General features: G+C 37.2%; 1 pseudogene; it reads left to right on the top strand.

Annotated features, from left to right (window-relative positions):
- LOC127528003 (protein ZBED8-like) overlaps nt 1-736 on the top strand; it is a 6,456-nt pseudogene extending 5,720 nt beyond the window's left edge.
- The last annotated feature ends 16,109 nt before the right edge of the window (nt 737-16,845 follow it).

Genomic DNA, 16,845 nt, shown 5'->3' with positions numbered 1-16,845 from the left:
TACAGTGAAAAGCTTTTTCAATACTAACGAGATTCTGTTGCAAATTATCGGATCTATTTGTACTGACGGTGCTCCTGTTATGCTAGGAAACCGATCTGGCTTTGTTACTCTTGTAAGAAATGAAGTACCAGAGGTGACGGTTACTCATTGTATCCTTCATCGCCAAGCTCTTGTGTCAAAGACCTTGCCGGTTACTTTGAAAAATGTAATGGATTCGTGAGTTAAAATTATAAATTTTATTCATGGAAGAGCTTTGAATAACAGGTTGTTCAAAGCGTTTTGTAGTGAACTTAATGATAATGCTTCTATTCTCCTGTTTCATACGGAGGTCAGATGGCTTTCTACAGGTCGAGTTTTGACAAGGTTTTTTCAGCTCAGAAAGGAAATCGAACAGTTTCTATGAGAACAGAAATGTGACCTTCTGCATTCTTTCGAATTTCCTTATTTTACACCATTGTTGGCATACCTGGCAGATATTTTCCAACATCTCAATGATTTGAATTGTTCGATTCAGGGAAAAGAAATGAATATTGTGACGGCCTGCAACAAGCTGCATGCTTTCAGGAATAAGTTGTTGTTGTGGAGTTTACGTATCCAGAATAAGAATTTCGCTAATTTTCCTTCGCTGGACGAAGTCATTGTGGAGTGCAGCAGCTTAAATTTTAAAGACAGTGTCAAAGTAGAAATTAGTCAGCACCTGGAAAGCCTGAAAGAGTCATTTGACGGTTATTTCTGACCAGAGAGATCTGGAAGAATCAGAAACCTGAATCGTCAACAACTTTGCTTTCAAATTAGAAAAGATGAGACATGAGGATGTAGACAAAGAACATTTAATTGAGATGCAAGCATGCCAAGCAATGAAGCTGCTTTACGAGTCCAGTTCACTCAAAACCTTTTGGTGCAGTGTTCAAACTGGGTATTCAACTCTTGCAAAAAGAGCATTGAAAGTCCTTGTCCCATTTGCCACCACTTGGCTATGTGAATCGGGATTTTCATCTCTACTGTACATCAAGAATAAATATCGTAACGCACTGAACCCTGAAAATGACCTACGCATTTCATTAACACATAAAGAACCACGTTTCGAAGAGATAATTACAAAGAAGAGGCAGGAGAAAAGTCAAAGAACCTAAACAACATAAAATTCTCAAACTATTTATCCATCCATCCATTTTCCAACCCGCTGAAGCTGAACACAGGGTCACGGGGGGTCTGCTGGAGCCAATCTCAGCCAACACAGGGCACAAGGCAGGAACCAATCCCAGACAGGGTGCCAACCCACCGCAGTCAAACTATTTATTCCTTCTATAAATTTCTTTATAAAGAACATCGTTTCATACTTGTATTTTGTGTGGTTGAGGTGTGGAAGGCTGCTCTTTCCACCCTCTTGTTAGCTGTGAATAAAATATCCATTATTCCTAAAGCTTCAATTGGTGATCTGTTTTTCTGCGTTAACCTCATATTTTTTCATACTCCTTCTCAAACCAAGGGGGTGCGAAATCGGCCTCGTCCGTCACAGGGGGTACGAGGGTAAAATGAATCGGGAAGTGCTGTTTTAAGGTAAGGAACTACTTTTAGCCTGATGAACTAGATCTATTTCCACGTATGTTCAAAATGTAAGTTGGTAGAAATATGTAATTATCACTATCACATTGTATAATCCATCATCTGCTGGTTTGGGTTGTTTGATGGTTTTGGTACCCAGGACATATAAGTGTTCAAATGATAACAAACAACCATTTTACCAGGAATGTCTAATAATGGAGGCCATGTGGGTGTCAGCTTATTTTCACGAGATTGTTCATTGTCTTCTCATATTTACGTTTTTTCCCTATAGTTTCTGTAAAGTGTGTCACCTTGAACATACACATATTAATATATAAAAATATGTGAAAAAGGTGCACACTTTATATCAATAATTATATTAACTAATTTCTTTTCAATATCAATGCATTTAAATGCCTAGATTGCAGAGACCATTTTTGTCAATCGATGGTTATTGTGCTGGCTTATCTTTTATCCAGTAATGCCACAAAAGGCATTTCACTGAAAGGGTTTTGCATCATTCTGTCATGCTTACACATAATTAAGAAGATGAAAGCATTTCTCAGCAACTCCCAATATTCAGGATATATCCAGTTAAAGCAGTAAGGATTAAATGCCATGTTTTAACAGGAAGAAAAAGACTTCAGTTGAAGACAGCTTGTGATAAAAATTGTATTAGGAATATGCCTTTGATCCACCTTTCCTAAAGCAAATCCTTTATAACACATATGCAGAGCACATACTCTAATGAGTCCTCATTAAAGGAGTCATGGGGTTGACCCCCTTCTTTTCATCATAAGGGAGCCATCAGGCTTAAAGTATTAAATCATTCTGCAATTACTATAACAGGAGATTACATACTAAAAAGCTTGAAGCAATAACAATTATTGAACTGGAATAATAATTATTCTTTGTAAAAGTTTGTATTAAATGTCACTTTAAATAATGACAAAATATGTGCTTTACTTTGACTGTTGATTTCCCAGGAAATTTGTAAATTTGTTTGATTTTAAATCTTTGTTTTATAATATTCTGTATGTGCAGCATTCATAAAAAGAAAAAATATTTTATCAAAAGCCTGGCATGGTGTAAAATGATTTTGTTGACAGTATATTGGGGTGGGCCCTACATGATTATTTTCTTTATTTTGCAAGATATATACTGTATAAGGCACAACTTCCTATAATTCACAAACTGCAAATGTCAACATCAAAAGTAATCTTGAATGAGACCCATACAGCTTGATAAGTCATAAGCATTTTATGATATGTCCACGAACTTTTAATGTATATGCAACTCTGAAATAGATTAATAGGTTTAGGTTATATACAGAAGGTTATGCAAGGACTGTTGCAACATTTGAGTTGCAAAACACGACATAATTAGCATTACAACATATTTTCTGTTCATGTCTTGCCCTTATGGTCCATTTTATCTCTTACTCCTTCCAGAAATTAACAGCTAAAGGTTCAATATAAAAGGTAGAGGTTGTTGTGGAACTAGGCCGTCAGCAAGCCCCAAACCCCAAACATGAACACACAGAGTCCTGGGTTCAAATAATCAAGTGGTTTACTCCACACAATACCTCCCAAGTAGCACAAGCACAAATCACAGGTTATCGCTCTCTCTCTTTCCACAATACTTCTCTTCTTGTCACCACACTGCCCCCCTCCAGTTGAGTGTTGCTGTACGTCCTCCCAGCTCTGACTTGCCTGGATAAGGGAGTACGGTTCCTTTTACTCCCTTATCTCTCTTACTCCCTTGGAGTATTTCCCTTGCCACTGCCCGATGGAAGTACTTCTGGGTCATACATAAGTCCCATAAATTGGGAAGCACATCTCCCAACAGCACCCCCTTGCAGCACCTGTGATCCCCAGAATGGCTGTGTTGCCAGACTACATTTCCCAGCATTCCCTGCTGGTTACCAAATGGGCGCCAATACGGAGAGCTGCTGCAATCTTGTGTCCTGGGGGAATAATGTTTCCTCTGCGGCATCTTTTACAATTGATGGGTTGTTCGTCCATCCCTTCTGGCCATCTCTTCTGGGTCTGGCACCTTCCTCTCTCCTGGCCAGGATGCCCACCTGCCTGCTTAGAGTCTCCCTTCCAGGTAAGGAACCATTCCTTTTTCTGGTTAGGATGCCTGTCTAACCCATGTGGCACTGACAAGGTATAAAATAACAAAGTCCAACTACTTTGTTACTTTACTTAAATACATTATTCAGCTATTTTTGCTTTTACTTTTATATTTCATTTAGGGCAACTTTTACTTTTACCTCACAACATTTTTAGATCAAACACCATACTTTCTGCTTTATTACATTTCCAGCAAGTCCTCATTAATCGTTACACAGACTAAACTATTATAAATGAATAAAAGAGATCAGATGTGGTGCCAACTTAGGTTATAGTTCAGCATTGTTCAGACACAGACAGTGGACTGCTGTATATCATTCAAAAATAAAAGCCAATTAGCACACCTTCCACTGCTCATTTGGTAGGCTACTCTTTGTGTCGTGCTCACGGTTGAGATATGAATGACCTAAAAAGCAGTGCCTTTTTAATCTTGTGCAAACAAGACTTTATGGACACAAGTAATATCTTGAGACCATAAGGTATATGTTGTGCAAACAACATCTGTATGTTGTCCTCACAAGATGTTGTGTCAAATTCTTAAGAGCCTAATTACTTAAGCGCTAGAATGAGCTCGGCCATAAAAGTCGCTGATTAACTGGAGAAGACAGACTCGGGAATCCAGCGAGATTTTGTGGCATGAGAGAAGTGTCAGCTTTCCTTTAAGCAGTGATAAGTATTTCTGTTGCTACCTTATGGAATTTGAGGTCAGGGAAAGCTAATAGGACTGACCTGCTGACCAGAATCAACTAGTTCCACAATGACTAAGGAAAACATAGATGTATTACTAAGTGAATATTCTACTTTTGTGTGCAAAGGTGAACTTTGAGTATTGATATATTTTGTCTTGAGTGGTTATATATTTTGTTTTGCTAAATTATTTCATAATTACTGCACATATATATGACTTTTATTTTCTGTTACCTGTCCTTTTTATTAGTCCTTTATGCATTTTTAGAGGAAGTTTTAAAATTTGATAGAATTAACCATGTCCAGAGCATTCTTCATTAAAACACAGTCTCTCAGATTTGTAATTTTCAGTTTAAAATGTTTTATTGAAGTTGAAGTGTAGTATTAATTTAAGATTGTTTGATTTCTATGTGTGTGGGGAAAATGCTATCATGTAGAATTCAGATTGTCTATAAGAATGGATTAACATTTAAGACAACCAACTGGCAGTTAATAATATGCCTTGAGGTTAATTGTGGTTAATTCTATAGATTAAGCAAGCACTCAAGTGGGTAATCTCTCTCTCTCTGTTTTATATATATAATATATATATATATATATATATATATATATATATATATATAAAATGCAACGTCTCTCTGTCTGTCTGTCTGTCTGTCCACTTTTCACAAGAGAACGGATTTAGATTGGGTGTTTTTCTATAATTTGCTTGAACATTCTGGTTGATTTGTGACTTATCTCATAACACTAAGTATCATAGTTCGCTTGCGGTAGCGATCTATTCATGCATATCTGAGAGAGAGGCTGTGGGCTGAGGGAAGGGGAAGTGAGCAGGGCCATTCTCACTCACAGGCCAACCTTCGTTTGAGTCGGTCTACCTCTTGCCATGTGTTGAGCATTACCTTGCCTCCTCTTAGCTAGCGATATCTATTTGTTCTGCAGACATTGTCATCTACAGATTGTTAAGGAGTAACGTTTGAGAGAGAGACCAGAGCTACATATGTTTTAGAGGGTAGCTGCTGATTGGCAGAAGATATCCCGGCCACATACTATTCTCCCCACACGGTGGACACTCTCCCATCAGGGCTGAACACGATCAGATACAGTGCCAACGTTTGACATTGGAGCGTACCTACCTTCCATTGGCTAGAATTACATTTTTGTTTTTTAATTGATTTTTAAAGTTTTTCCTGTTTCACTACTACATGGGCAGAGCCATTTGGTACAGCTAGTTAAAAGATACAATTGGTTACCAAATTAAGCAAAGGAAACCACAGATTTCTTAAGAGAATTTGTGATAAATAATAATTTTGTAATTGTTTTTCTATTTAATATAATAATTGCTCCTCTAAAATTTACTTTACTTCAGTGAAGTATAATAAATACAATCTGTGTTGAGTTTTTTTTATATATATATACTGTACATCTATTCATGTGTTAAGGTTGTGAACTGTTCACTTAATTTTTTATTCTTATGTAAGTCACATCCACATTCACCAGTATCATACTGCAGTTATGTACTAATGAAAGATGTGAATGCATTTGCATGATTCATTATTCTGTAGTGCATTTCTGTAGCAAAAATATTGCATGAGCATTGTTTAAAAATAAAATAGATGTACTGTTTTCTCTAGGCAAAGCTTTGAACCTTGTCATTATTATAAAATGTACTTTTTACTTTTATTTGAGTACTTCTGCAAGCAGATACCCTGTTACTTTTACTCATATATTTTTTTAACTGCAATACTTCTTACATCAGTGAAAGTAAAAATTTGACAAAGTAATGTGACTTTTACTCAAGTATTACTTATGAGTACTTTTTTAAGCTCTTTACAAATTAAACGCATAGGTGATAATCTTGCCTGGTTCCACACTTTAATCTTAAAAAATCCAAATGTATATGATTATATTAACTGAGGAATTTTTGAATCCATGCAGATAAATTGTATTGTATTGTATTGTATTGCACAAATTTGGGTTTAGTAACAATTTATTTTTGTATAGCCCAAAATCACACAAGAAATACCGCAACAGGCTTTAACAAGTCCTGCCTCTTGACAGCCCCCCAGCATTGACTGTCTAAGAAGACAAGGAAAAACACCCAAAAAAACCCTTGTAGGGAAAAAATGGAGGCCTCAGCCATCAAGCTGCCTCCCCCATTTGGCCATTCCACAGCTTAAACATTGCTTGGCCAGCCAATCCGATGAAAGGATCCCTCTACCCCACGATTCCTGCAATCCTCCATCAGGGATGACTTTACCTTAGGCAGGCAAAACAACTTGGCAGGTGGGCCGTAGCACCAAGTGCCACATTTGAGTACCAAGAAGAGAAACAGAATAGGTGAGGGTTAGTAACAAATTATAACGATCATGTTACTTATGTTTTAGTGCTAATGACTAACAACAGAGATGCAGTCTACACAGTTAATCAGCAGCTCTAGTCAGGATATGCTAAACTGAAGTAGTGAGTCTTCAGCCGGGATTTAAAGCTGAGACTGAAGGAGCATCTCTTATAGTAGCAGGCAGACCATTCCACAGTTTAGGGGCCATGTAACTAAAAGCTTGACCTCCCACTGTTATTTTATTAATCCTTGGAATCATAAGCAGACTGGCATCTTGAGATCTTAATGTGCACTCTGGTTTGTAAGTCATGATAAGTTCAAACAAGTAAGCCGGACCTTGGCCATTTAATGCTTTATATGTTAAAAGGAGGATTTTGAAATCTGCCCTAAACCGGGAGCCAGTGTAATGATTTAAGAACAGGAGTTATGTGTTCGTATTTTCTTGTTCTTGTAATAATTCTTGCAGCAGAATTTTGGATTAACTGGAGGCTGTATAAAGAACAGTTTGAACATCCAGTGAACACCGCATTGCAGTAGTCAGTCCTACTAGAAATAAATGCATGAATTAATTTCTCAGAATCCTGTTTATTTAGAAAGTGACTTCCAACATTTTTAAGGTGGAAGAAACATGATTTGGGCAACTTTGTAATATGCGCTTTAAATGGCATGCTAGAGTCAACGATAACTCCTAGACTGTGGGCTGATTCGGTAAAATTAATGGTGATTCCAACTGAGTTAAATGATGACAAAATATTGTTGTTTTCAGCATCATTCCCTCCAACAATTAACATCTCTGTTTTATCTGTGTTTAAAGACAAGTAGTTCTCATCCATCCACTCCTTTAATTCACTAACACAACTAATTAAAGACAACATTGAGAAACTTAACTGGGTGTCATCTGCAAGATATCTGTGACAGTCTTTTTCTAAATCCAAAGATAGTGAAATCTCTGGAAAATCAGATCCTATAGGAGAATATATAACATTAAACAAAAGCTAAAGATCAGATACCAAATATATGGCTTTAGTCTTGTGATAATAAAAAGGGGGGCAAAGAGTGGATGAGTGGGTGTGTGGGGTTTAGTGTCCACCAAATAAAAAATACAAATATAATTGTTTACCTCAGGATGACATCCTCATAATGCATGTTCTCTAGCTGTAGAGCTAAAACTTTAACCTGTATCACAATGTCATTATTCAGAAATGAAATTTATCTGTATAATGCACATTCTAGCAAGTCTTTTTTCTTTTTTTTAAAGACCTCGATCAACACTTGGCATAATGTGATATATTGCTTCTTGTAGAATTTTATTTTCTTTAGATTCAATGAATATTGCTATCAATAATAGTTCTAATTTGAAAACTTTATAAAATTCCAGTAGATGACAATCTGGGCCTGCAGCTCCTCCACTTTGTGCTGAGTTTATAGCATCATGGATTTCAGAGAGCCTCAAAGGTTCATGCAGTTCCTCTAGACACAGAGCAGGGGTTTACAAGTTCAGTCCTGGGGCTACCCTCTAACTGCAGATATTCTTTCCAAACAATTTGTTATTTTAATTGGACTCTTCCATCAATTAAGCAAACTGTTATTTCCCACTTTCAACATTTATATTTTTTTTATTGTGTCACAGAAATCATAAATGGGTTATACTAAATGATTACTGGATGAAGCAAAAATGTAAGTGTGCTAGATAAGAATGAATTAATTCCTTTTATCTTTAAGCTTAATATTTTATTGTTCTTTAATGTTCAGGTTATTTGAGTCATGATTTGCTACACAAGTAGCTAACACTAAAGTAGCCACTTTCCTTTAGGATTAAGTTTCATTTGCACTTATGTCTTATATTATTCAGTAATTGGATATGATTAAGAAAGAAAATTCATCCTAAAAAAGTGAACTACAAAAGACTTAAACATTTAAAGCTAGGGCAAAAGTAGATAAAAGTAGAAATCTCAAATAATTGTACTGTTGTAAATGCAAAATAAGAAAAAAAAAAGGGTAAGAATGAGATTACATATAAGTAACACTGACTTGATGACTGTGAAACTTGTTGGGGTGACAACCTGTAGCCATGACTGACCCTGAAAATCCCTAACAGAGCATCAAGCTATGGTATCTGTAAGGCCTTAACGATGGTTTATACTTGATGCGCCATCATGAGGTGCAAAGGGCCACGTAGTGAAAATGACATCAGATTTGGTGCTTCTGCCTCATGCTAGGCATGGAAATTTTTGTAATTACATTGCACCGCAGTTGCCATCCAAAATGGTGACTGTCAAGGAAACGCTAGTTATGTGTATGCCAGAATGATAAACAAAGTCGGCTGAATAAAAAGGGCAAAGCCAGTTTTGTTTCTGTTCCAGCATTTTTGGTTGAAATAGCGGCTGCCTTATTTCACAGTAAAATAGTTGACATATCACAAGCAAGGGTACTGTCGTGAATGTTTTCCTAGCTGTTAGAAACGTGATTTCAGTGATATTTTTTGCATTTAAAATTATTGTTATGTTTTGGTAATTTGGTTATTATTTGCTTAAGGCCATTTTGTTGCCATTTGTGTTAACTAGCACTCCTGAGTTCACTGCATTATAAGAGATGGAGATATGCAGTACCTGGCATCCAAGCTTTGGTTACCATCCTAAAACAATATTGAATTGCTGCTGGTAGCACTAGTTAGTACTAATACTAGTTTCCAATAATGGATAGAAACCTTACTTTTGGTTTTGACCTTGTATTTTTGGATATTGTTTTGGCTTTGGTCACTCTTATTTTTTTTTGGCCCCAAACTTTTGCCTAATTTTTTACTATTCCTATTATTATTATTATTCATCTCCTGATCCTGCAGCTCATCTTCTTCAGGTTTTTTCTCCTGTTGACCATAGACATAATAGTTGCAATTTGTAAAACCAAGTAAAAAAGAAGGTCCATCATCATCCTTGACAAACAGTCAAATAATACAAGTCATTTATCTCAATGTTGTGCTCATAAGTTCACTTCTGTACCACATAATCTGAGGGTAAAACATGAACAGAGGGAGATCTTCCATCATCACATGTGACAGCTGCATGAGATACAGTATGTATGGAGAGCAGATTCAAATGATGATCTGATGATAGAACTGTGAGAACAAGTAAGACTGACAGAAATAGGAAAAAGAGATATAGGAAAATCTAGTCTCTTACTGAAGATGCAAGTTAACAATGTGAATAAGAAGTACTGTTCTTCTCAGTTAGGGGATTGTAAGCCATGTGTATTGTGGCACCCGGATGGGGCTCATGCCCGGCCAGGACGCCCAGGAAGACAGGAGGAGGGCTCATTCCTCCTCCAGACCGTGAGGGGGCGTCCTCCCTGGTTGTATTGGGGGCCACGGGTACCAACCCTGTAGGGGCCCGTGGTCACCACCAGGGGGCATCCCCCTGCCTGAAGGACCCTGGACCCCAGTACTTCTGCCACACCAGGAAGTACTGGGTGGGAAGAAGAGAGGGAACACCCGGAGTGCTTCCGGGAGGACAGCTGGCATTTTCGCCACACTGGGGTGTGTCCGCAGGATTGCCGGTGTACACCTGGAACACTTCCGGGTACAAATAAAAGGGGCCGCCTCCCTTCATTCAAGGCTGGAGTCGCATGGAAGCAGGACAAGGTGCTAGAAAGAGAGAAGGAGGCAGTCCGAAGAGGCAGAGTGGTTGGCCTGGACTTTGGGGAAGATTGGGGTTTGTGGCACTTATGGACATATGTAAATAGTAGGTATTGTAAATAAACGTGTGTTGGGTGACATGAGTGTGTCTGCCTGTCTGTGTCCGAGCCAGTCTCCACAGCATGTACTGGCTTCTTTAAAAGGACATTTGTCAAGGGCACCTGTTCTGGAAAGATAGATACAACCTGAAACCCATTGCATAAAATACAGCATAGGTCAACATGGGTTGGCACAAAGGTGATACATCCTTACTGTTACACAGTAGCACACAATCCCAGCATTAGGGGAATTATGATCATGGTTTAATTTTAGAGGTGAAATCCAGGAAGATGGTGTGGTCCATGTGGATACATCCTAACCCTCCACGCCATTAAGTAGTAGCATGTGGAAGGAGGGGAGTTATATTGCTTCAGAAAATGGCCCTTTTGGGTTGTAGTGCACAACAGTAAATAATCATTAAGTCAGTGTGATTTATGCTTTAAATAACCCCAGAGATATGCTCTCATTGGTATTTTATTAATAACACATATCTAGTACTACAGAGGAATCTTTTTTCTTTAGAACACCCTGAAATCTCTGAGTTATGGATTTAATAATGCTGGAAACATTCCTTAGGTCCATGCTGACTCAATAGCATCCCCCACTTTGCTACAGATTTTTTAGCCACATATTAATGCACCTCCCTGACTGTGGAATATTAAAACAATTGCAGTGAATTCAAGTCTGTAACGTTTGTCGAACTAGCTTGAGGTGATGCATGCTTTGTGACATGGTGCATTATCCTAATGGTATTATCCTTCTGAATAAGGTTAGATTGTGTCCATAAAAGAATTTTCATGAGCAGCAACAATGCAGTGGCATTTAAATGATTTTCACCTAGACTTAAAAGATGCCTAACATCTGTCAGGAAACATTCCCCACATCATTCACGTACCACTACCAGACTAAACTGTTCATACAAGGCAATATGGATCTTTGTGTGCCCCTGTTAAAAAAAGGGCTACTCATTGTTGTAGGAACACCAGCAGCCACAAAGAAAAGGGTTAGCTTGGTAGCAAGTGGACTACCTCTGACCTTCGGAGGACTTTTGGTGCCTGGCTAGAAATTAGCCTTAGAGGGTGTCAAACCAGAGGTTTTATTAGGTTAAGTCTAGAGGTGAATTTGTTCAAAGACTAGCTTTTGCTCATATAAATAGATGACACGAGTAACAGAGAGAGAAGTGTAAAGAAGAGAGCACTCTTGTAATACTTGTTATGTTAGCAGCAGTCGATAATGGTGAACTTTTCTATTACAGTATATAAAATTATAAAATACTGTACATTCGTTCAAAAGGGTGAAAGCAAAGAAAAGGTAAAACCACATAATGGAGTATTAAATAATGTAAATGCATCTGAAACAAAAGGTACAGGCAAAATTAAAAAGTTACGTTAAATATGCAAAATTGCTTATCAAGGAATAGAAAACAATGCCATCTAAAAATAAATAGCTTTAACAAAGGCAAAAACACAATTTAGGAGCAATCCCTAAGAGATTTGCTCCATTTTTAAAGTCCTAATATCTCCTATTGCATAACTACTGCATAACTGCTGTATATCTGGAGAAGGCCAGGCAACATAATGAGTTAGGAACAGACAAATAGCTTCTAGTAAATGAAATTAAGGAGAGGCAGACGCCAATGTTGAACTGAGGCAAATGAAGGAGATTTCCATCTTGAAGCTAAAATGACTCTGGCAGCTGAAGAATCCAACAATACGATGTGCTTGTGGGAATAAATGAAAGAAATGGAAAATGTCAGTGAGAAGAAATACAAAAGAGAGAGAAAATGAATGCTGCTGTACAGCACATGTGTCAAACTCAGGTGTCCATTAAAGTTAAGACTAAAGGAGACTCCATTACTAATGAAGAAAGTGGCTGCTTGATACTCCTGCTCTAGAGCTGTGCAGTATAAGGTACTATATAATTGACTTTTTGATAGGTAAATTGATATTTGGGTATTTTTAACTGAAACATACTATGTGAGATTACAGTGTTGCAGCATAAGCTTGTTTAATTTTATTATATTATTATTCCACATTTAAAAGAGACACATAAAATGTGCGAATTACCCAGTGATTGATAAGTGGCAGCGACAAACCTCTTTGAAGGGGAGAGCGGTTAAGAAGAAATATTGCAGATGTTTGGACTATACACGGATTCCACTTATTTGAAGAGAAAACTGAACCTAACAATTGATGAAAAGGCAGATGTGATGAGTGCTCATAAATCATTTCAGGAGTGAGCATTGTTCAGAATCATTAAATCATTCTAAATATTGAGAATGTCATGTTGACGTTAAGATGAAAACAAACATCGGTTGTCTCTCATATAGAGAAAAGGATAATTAAATAGTGGTAGGTGATTGATTGTCCTACTTTCAACTAAGAAGCAGGTAAAGATATATATGTTAACTGGACCAGGATATCTTAATGAGCAGCTACAAAAAGAATGCTCATTTAAGTCTGAGAATAGGAATAATTTGATTGTTGGGAAGGAGAAAGTTTAACACTTTAGTTTAGGTACTATTACTAATTTACTCTTTTGGCCTTAATTACGCTCATAAAGAATAACTAAATTGTTTTTTCATGTCTGTGCAGAATGGCATTTTAAGATCCTTTGCTATGCTGGTAAAATTGTTTATGAAGGATTCACACGGCTTATACTGAATTATTCAATATCAAGGGAAAAGTGAAGTTATTTTACTAGACTGTATTCTAGAGATGAATAACTGCTTTTCTTATGCTTTGTAAGCATTATTAAAACCAAATGAAGATTTGTTAAGATCTTAACATGAGTAATAGATGCATTTTTGCAGTATCTAAACTAAAGTGTTACTGGAGTAATTAGGGATTTAAAACTAGAAAAGTATCCATTCATCAATAACATAACTGACTCACTTATCAAGATCAAGGTGGCAGTGGGATAGTGTTTATAAGTACTACATTTTCGGTAAAGCACCCTGGATGAAGCATCAAAACAACACACTCATTCATATCAGGCCAGTTTAGTTCCTGCATTGCACTTCATCAGAGAAACATCTATTTACAGAACCACTGTGCCTTGATGTCAGCGTAGTTTCAGGACATGATGTCAGATTAGTTGTAGGACAGCAGTTTAGGGTGTAAGTTTGTATACGTAGACCAAAACTTTTATACATGTGGTTAGAAAAGCAAACATCGAACAGCAAAGCCATTACAAAGGACTATGTATACAGTTTGAAAAAAAAAACCAATAGTTATAGCATTAACTACATACTGTATATGTTGAACCAAATTTCTTACATTAGATGTAAAGATTATGTGATGGGGAATGTGACTAGCGTTCACACTAAACTCTAACCATACCAACCCCTAACTTAAATGTTCATCCTAAAACTGCCATCCTAAAAGTGTATTAATGTTATATCCTAAACTTGCTCTAAACTCATAGCACCGTTCACACTAAAACCTAACCCCACTAACCCCGAGTCCTAAAACTGCCACACTAAAACTGATCTAGCGTTATGTCCTAAAACTATACTGACATCATGGTACTACACATCTTCAAGTAGATAATATTTCTTCTTTAGGATGTGGTAGGAAAATCCATGCAGACATGAGGAGAATGTGCAAGTGCCACACAAATAGTTTCTAGGCTGGAATTTAAACCTGGGACACTGCAGGTGTGAGGCTCTTGATGTACCATTTTACTGCACTATTGAATCATTTAGTCACTTAATACATAATGCTATTGGAACATTTAAATATTCTATAGATATCTTGTTTACAGTATGGAAGGTACTGTATTATTTGCAATAATTCTTTGTCAAAAAATCCAACATTAAACCTGTTCTGTGACAGACTATCATTCAAAACGTGATGCTTACAACAACATTTATTTCTGTAGCACATTTTTATATGCAATGCAGCTCAAATGTAGCTCAAAGTGCTTTACAAAATGTCAAAGATATAGCTACAAAAAATAAAAGCAAATTAAAATTAGGTAATAATAATAATGAATGAAAAACAAATCAATAGGGAGCTAACATAAAAAAGACATAGCAGAAATCTGGAGTCCTTATATATATATACTGTATATATATAAAGTCTTTAAAGATGAGACTAATTATAAGGTCAGATGGCTAGGGAGGACAGAAAAAAAAATCCAGATTAGATGAAGAAAAAAAAAACAATCTGCAGAGATTCCAAGGACAAAAGACTTATCTTACAGTAACTAACAACATAAAGGAAACACCTAAATCCATCACTTTATCTTGGGTTCCACAAGACACCAGAACTCTGTCAGTACTGCATGACATAGATTTTGGAAATATCTATAACTGTATTGCAGAGATGCAACATTTTTCTCTGAAGAATTCATCATCTGGTGTTTTTTATCTGTCATTGATATGCTGTCTCAGACATTACTCCACTACCATGTAGTAAGAGTTCATATCACTTGAAATGGTGACTGGAAGTTTTCCCTCATTATTCTGTTCTTCAAAACCCATTCATTGATTCCTGAATTTGTGGATGGGGATATTGTCATTCTGAAATATTTATCCAGCTTTATGGTAGGAATACTTCATCACAGGATGAACTTGGTATGGTAAAGTGAGGTTTCTAACTTATCTGCATATTTTCAAATAAATAAACGCAGCACTCATGTCTTGGTAGGAGGGGGTGTGGTAGTGTGGCGAGAGTGGTTCCCAGGCTCATTGTGGAAGCAGACAGTTCTACACTAAGTGCAGAGGTGTAAGATTGTCCATGACCCTAATTGGTGCTGGGAGCTGCTAATCAATACAGTTGTGCCATGTCTCCATTTTAAAGAGGAGAGAAGAAAAAAAAAAGGGATAGAGAAAGGGGAAAGAACAGAAGGAGCTGGTGTGGGAGTAAGCGAGCTGAGGAGAGCAGGCTCAAGGGTGAGAAAGCTGGCAGCTGGGAGGTGAGCCCCTGGCAAAGAGAGTGTGGCCGACACTCTGAGTTGTTCCAAGGAGCAGGAATGACCGGGAGTTTGCGTGGCCCACCACAGAAAACCAGGAAGGTAGCGGGGGTCGAAGAGGCTTGGGAGGAGAGCCGCAGGGTGAGCGAAGGAACCTGTCCATAGCCATGGAATGGCAAGCAACCAGACCTGAGGAAAGTTAGCGGTGTCTGCTGTTAGGGCAACTCCTCTGCTGCCAGGCCTGCAACGGATAAGCAGAGGAGCCGCCAGTGTTAGAAGAAGAAGGCACCAGGTTTTAAAAAATGACTGCCAGTTTTAACCTCGTTTTTATTGGATTTATTTATTGTGATTTTAACCTCCACTTCATCTTTGTTTTGCTATTGGATTATTTATTTTTGTTGGAGCACTGCACCTTTGAACACTTTTGAATTGTTTTTAATAAAAGCACTGAACACTTCTGCACCTTCCCCTTGCTTCGTGTGGTGTCCTCATTTGTACAGCTCATGACTTTCAACGGTGTCAGGTTCAGGAGGCTACCAAATGGTCACTTACAGTTAGCTTTTAATTTATTAGTTTAATTTATTAGTTACATTTATCCTTAGATAAATAAGTGAGTGATAAAAATTACAGGAAAATATATTTCATTCCATAATAGAGCTTTAGAAGCACGTACTGTGTGAAAGATTCATTGAGACTTATAGGTTTCTTTTGGTGTACACAATATATTTACACTTACATTTTGGAGAGCTAGGAAAAAGCATGACTCGTCTAACTTATTCCACTGCTAGTGTCCTTTGATTCATTTTAACTGCAATTGTGACTTTTTAGATCTAACAATAACTCAAAACCACAGTATTCCTCCTATTTTGATCTCAATAGACTGTTTTTGGTAAAAGTTGAGGCTCTCAACTGAGATCTGCACAAGGAACCACATTTGCTTATCTTTTTTCATTATAATTCAAATCAATGCACCGATATCATAGTCTTAAGAGTTTTTGATTTTATCTAGAGCTGCTCCTAGATGATGGTTTCTTTCCCTGTGACCTCCTATACCACTATTGTCTTAGACATTGTTCTTTAGGAAGCATCAGCAAATTGAACAGTCACTGAAGCTCCTGCAGGCATACAGTATATCATTAATCAGTTATCTCTCACAGTCACTGAGATCTTGTCTTTGAGATATGTTTATCAACATAATGAGCAACTGGATTTGCCCACTATTTTAAAACATAAGAATTTGCATTTTATGCAGAATGCAGAATTTGCATTTTACTCTTGAAGGTCTAAAATGCAAGATGCTACAATAATAAATTAGGTGTCAGCTTTGAGGCAGATATGAACTCATTAGATGTGTCCTCCTTTAAAGCAGTGATGTCACTATTTGGGTAGGAATATGAATCGATTTAGCTTGGTTAATTAATTATCATCCTTTCTTTTGGCAGTGCCAGTAATTAATTAAATAATTTGGTACAGCTCCTACTTTATTCACA

The sequence above is a fragment of the Erpetoichthys calabaricus genome, chromosome 5, assembly GCF_900747795.2.
Source record: "Erpetoichthys calabaricus chromosome 5, fErpCal1.3, whole genome shotgun sequence".
NCBI classification, from domain to species: Eukaryota; Metazoa; Chordata; class Cladistia; order Polypteriformes; family Polypteridae; genus Erpetoichthys; species Erpetoichthys calabaricus.
Note: the sequence above shows the minus strand (reverse complement) of the source record. Positions and strands in the feature narration are given on the sequence as shown.